General features: G+C 57.5%; 1 non-coding gene and 1 pseudogene across 1 annotated transcript; both read right to left on the bottom strand.

Moving 5' to 3' along the window:
• LOC128199095 (large subunit ribosomal RNA) overlaps positions 1-3048 on the bottom strand; it is a 5489-nt pseudogene extending 2441 nt beyond the window's left edge.
• Positions 3049-3452: 404 nt separating this feature from the next.
• Positions 3453-3609, bottom strand: LOC128198999 (5.8S ribosomal RNA). The gene has a single exon (XR_008251702.1). It is a non-coding gene; the product is annotated as a 5.8S ribosomal RNA (ribosomal RNA).
• Between the last annotated feature and the right edge of the window lie 1391 nt (positions 3610-5000).

Below are 5000 nucleotides of genomic sequence, written 5' to 3'. Positions count from 1 at the left end.
ACCTTGACCCCCCCCGGTAGCGGCAACCGAAGCAAGTCGTCGAGCAGGACGTTCCACAAAGTGGGACCCAGCACGGATCCCTGAGGACATCCCATCGTGGACACCTTCCACTGCACCCGGTCACCGACGAACATCCCCACACGTCTTCCGCGGAAGTAGTCCGATAACATCCGATAGATGTTAGGCGGACAACCGCCTCGCTTGCACTTGAGGAGAATCATCGGCCACCAGGCATTGTCGAAGGCACCAGAGATGTCCAGAAAAATCGCTTGAACGTACTTTGATGAAACTTTCTTTGCCGTGCTTAGGATCTCGTTCAACGCCGTTACGGTGGACCTGCCCCTTGTAAAGCCGTGCTGGCAGGGGGAGATCCCACTGGTAATCTGGGGCGCACACCATAATAAGACGCGTTCTAAAATTTTACCAAAAACAGGGAGGAGCGTGATCGGGCGATACGCCTTCGGGTCGGACATTGGCTTACCGTTGCCTTTCGGCAGAACGATAAGCCTCCCATTCTTCCATACGTCGGGAAACACCCCTTCTTGCACACACTTTCCAATCACGTACACGAGTTCCGCAGCCGCTACAGTCCATATACGCTTCACCATTCGTGCCGTGATCCCATCGATCCCCGGTGCCGTGTTAGGCAGGGACCTAACTATGCCTCCCAGCGCGTCACGACTGGGTGAAGACGCGTCGCAGCCAGTCGGAATAATGGAGGCCGCGATCCGGACCTCCCTGTGGTACGCTGAGTCCCCAGACGGGTCGTCGTCCGGACACAGAGCGCGCAGCAGGTTATCCACGGCCTCACCGACACTCACCGGATGGCTGTCCGCATACCGGATGCCGTTGATGACGTTAGCGGGAGGACGGAACCGCCCGCTGGCAGCCCGATACGCCTGACCATAAGGGTCGTCGTTACCCGACTCAGCCATCCGGAGATGGAAGCTGTTCTGCGTCTCCACCATTAGGTGTCTATACTTCCTGCGTTCCTCGTGAAACTCTTCCCGGACCCCTCGGCGGCGTCTTCAGGCCACTTTGGGTTACCCCGTCGAACGCTCGCTTTGAAACGAGGGAACGATTGTTGAAACGGTTCCGCTGCCGGGTTCCGGAATAGGAACCGGATTCCCTTTCGCTCAACGGGCGTTGTTTGTCACAAAAGAAAACACGCCGCATCGACATAAGATCTCTCCTTGAGCTTAGGATCGACTGACTCGCGAGCAACTACTGTTCACGCGAAACCCTTCTCCACGTCAGTCCTCCAGGGCCTCGCTGGAGTATTTGCTACTACCACCAAGATCTGCACCGACGGAGGCTCCAAGCGGGCTCACGCCCAGACCCTTCTGCGCTCTCCGCCGCGCACGTCCTACTCGTTACGGCATAATGACGCGCGTCCGAGGAGCGCGCGTCCCACTTGCCCGTAACGGTATTGTATAGGCAAAACGCTTCAGCGCCATCCATTTTCAGGGCTGGTTGCTTCGGCAGGTGAGTCGTTGCACACTCCTTAGCGGATTCCGACTTCCATGGCCACCGTCCTGCTGTCATGAGCGACCAACGCCTTTCATGGTGTCCCATGAGCGTTTTTTAGGCGCCTTAACACTACGTTTGGTTCATCCCACAGCGCCAGTTCTGCTTACCAAAATTGGCCCACTTGGCACCGTCATCAGATCTCCGGCTTCATCGTTCGAGTAAGCCGGAGCTCTCACCCATTTAAAGTTTGAGAATAGGTTGAGGTCGTTTCGGCCCCAATGCCTCTAATCATTCGCTTTACCGGATGGGACTGTCGCTGTCGACGCCAGCTATCCTGAGGGAAACTTCGGACGGAACCAGCTACTAGATGGTTCGATTAGTCTTTCGCCCCTATACCCAGTTCCGACGATCGATTTGCACGTCAGAATCGCTACGGTCCTCCATCAGGGTTTCCCCTGACTTCGACCTGACCAGGCATAGTTCACCATCTTTCGGGTCCCAGCATCTGTGCTCGGAGCGCGCCTGCATTCACGGATTGGAAACGAGACGCCTCGGGAGTGCGGGAGGCCGACCGGGACCGGCGCTCCATCCTCCCTACGTTCACTTTCGTTGCGCCTTTCAGTTTTGTGACAAAGACAACTCAATGACTCGCACACATGCTAGACTCCTTGGTCCGTGTTTCAAGACGGGTCCTGCGAGTGCCCGAAAATGACTCATCGCAGACTGAGACGCGCACGGTCCGAGACGTCACGGCTGCGACAGCAGCGGCGCCGCGTCGCGGTCCGCGCTCAGGCAGGACCGCGACCTTCAGTGTGTACGGCGCGAGCTTGCGTCGGGCCGGACGCGCGCGAGGCGCGTGCGCGGTTCACTTCTATACCGTCCGACAGCCGGCCGGCCACCGTCGCGGTCCAGCGGAGGGCGCGAGCCCGCCGCTGGGCGAATCGGACGGCGCTCAAGCCGACGTCGAACGGGTCGCGATGCATTACTGAGAGAGAAGTGCACGACGCCGACGGTACTGGACGGACGCGACCCGTGCCGCGCCGCGGCACCCGCGAGGGGGCACGCGCGCGACATCGAGGCGCGCGCCCGCGCGCCGTCGGATGTCGATGAATCTCTCCGTTCGTTCATTCGAGTTTCGCAGGTTTACCCCTGAACGGTTTCACGTACTCTTGAACTCTCTCTTCAAAGTTCTTTTCAACTTTCCCTCACGGTACTTGTTCGCTATCGGTCTCGCGGTAATATTTAGCCTTAGATGGAGTTTACCACCCACTTAGGGCTGCACTCTCAAGCAACCCGACTCTGAGGAGCGTCCCTCTCGCCGCCTCGCTCCGTCGCTACGGGCCTGGCACCCTCTACGGGAAAGCGGCCCCGTTCAAGACGAACTTTGACGGGAGCGGCGACGGCGAGATAGCGGAACCTCCCGAACACCACATCTCCCGCGACCGTTAAAGCCGCGCGATTCAGTGCTGGGCTGATTCGCGTTCGCTCGCCGCTACTAACGAAATCCTGGTTAGTTTCTTTTCCTCCGCTTACTAATATGCTTAAATTCGGCGGGTGATCCTCCCTGATCTGAGGCCAACGATAAAAGTGGAGGCAGACGCGATATCCGTCGGCTCGACGGCGCCGTTCGCGCACGCGAGCGCGCTCCCCCGCCGCGAGGCGAGAGGGGCGCGCCGCGAGAGCGCACGGCGCCGCCGCGCGAGTCCGGACGTCGAGTCCGCCTACGCGTGCGCGTCAGCGGCACGCACGTACACGTGCGCGCGTACGTCGCCACAGATTCACCGTAAACGGAAGGGTCGGTGGGACGAGCGCGCACGGACGCACGCACACGCACACACGTGTGATATTTTTGAGCGGACCTGCGGAGCGCGTGCGCCGCCGCCGATCGAGAGACACTCTCGTCGAACGGCGCACGCACGCACTGCACCGGACGCGCCACGTGTCGCACTGTGTGGACAGTGTGGTGTGTGTATTTATGCAGCCGGCCCTCAGACAGGAGTGGTCCTGGATGTTTCTCCACGGACCGAAATGTACGTTCGAAATGTCGATGTTCAAATGTGTCCTGCAGTTCACACTATGACGCGCAGTTAACTGCGTTCTTCATCGACCCGCGAGCCAAGTGATCCACCGTCCAGGGTAATGGTTTTCATTTTCTCGTTTTTTGTTGTGCACATGCGTTGTCGTTTTGTTGGGTGGTACGAGTGAGCGAGTGAGTGAGTGAGTGAGTGAGTGAGTGAGTGAGTGAGGTTAGATCGGTGCGTCTCTGACAACACGAGCACGCGCAAACGCAAACATGTGCGTACGCGGTACGTTAATGATCCTTCCGCAGGTTCCCCTACGGAAACCTTGTTACGACTTTTACTTCCTCTAAATGATCAAGTTTGGTCAACTTCCCAGCAACGCCGACGGCCGTGAAGCCACCGCGTGTCGGTCCGAAGACCTCACTAAATCATTCAATCGGTAGTAGCGACGGGCGGTGTGTACAAAGGGCAGGGACTTAATCATCGCGGGCTTATGACCCGCGATTACTAGGAATTCCTCGTTTATGGGGGATAATTGCAAACCCCAATCCCCAGCACGAAGGAGTTTCAACGGGTTGCCCGGGCCTCTAGGCCAGGGAGAACATGCTGATTCCTTCAGTGTAGCGCGCGTGCGGCCCAGGACATCTAAGGGCATCACAGACCTGTTATTGCTCAATCTCGTGCGCCTCGAAGACGCCGGTCCCTCTAAGAAGAACTTTAATACGCCGCCAGTGAGTTGCGCGACCGGAGTCGCGCACACCTAAATGACGACGCCTATTTAGCAGGCTAGAGTCTCGTTCGTTACCGGAATTAACCAGACAAATCGCTCCACCAACTAAGAACGGCCATGCACCACCACCCACCGAATCAAGAAAGAGCTGTTAATCTGTCAATCCTTCCGGTGTCCGGGCCTGGTGAGATTTCCCGTGTTGAGTCAAATTAAGCCGCAGGCTCCACTCCTGGTGGTGCCCTTCCGTCAATTCCTTTATATATCCGATTAGATACCGCCCTAGTTCTAACCGTAAATATGTCATCTAGCGATCCGCCGACGTTACTACAATGGCTCGGCGGGCAGCTTCCGGGAAACCAAAGATTTTGGACTCCGGGGGGAGTATGGTTGCAAAGCTGAAACTTAAAGGAATTGACGGAAGGGCACCACCAGGAGTGGAGCCTGCGGCTTAATTTGACTCAACACGGGAAATCTCACCAGGCCCGGACACCGGAAGGATTGACAGATTAACAGCTCTTTCTTGATTCGGTGGGTGGTGGTGCATGGCCGTTCTTAGTTGGTGGAGCGATTTGTCTGGTTAATTCCGGTAACGAACGAGACTCTAGCCTGCTAAATAGGCGTCGTCATTTAGGTGTGCGCGACTCCGGTCGCGCAACTCACTGGCGGCGTATTAAAGTTCTTCTTAGAGGGACCGGCGTCTTCGAGGCGCACGAGATTGAGCAATAACAGGTCTGTGATGCCCTTAGATGTCCTGGGCCGCACGCGCGCTACACTGAAGG

The sequence above is a fragment of the Bicyclus anynana genome, chromosome 18 (genome assembly GCF_947172395.1).
Source record: "Bicyclus anynana chromosome 18, ilBicAnyn1.1, whole genome shotgun sequence".
Taxonomy (NCBI): domain Eukaryota; kingdom Metazoa; phylum Arthropoda; class Insecta; order Lepidoptera; family Nymphalidae; genus Bicyclus; species Bicyclus anynana.
This window is presented reverse-complemented; position numbering and strand designations above follow the sequence as displayed.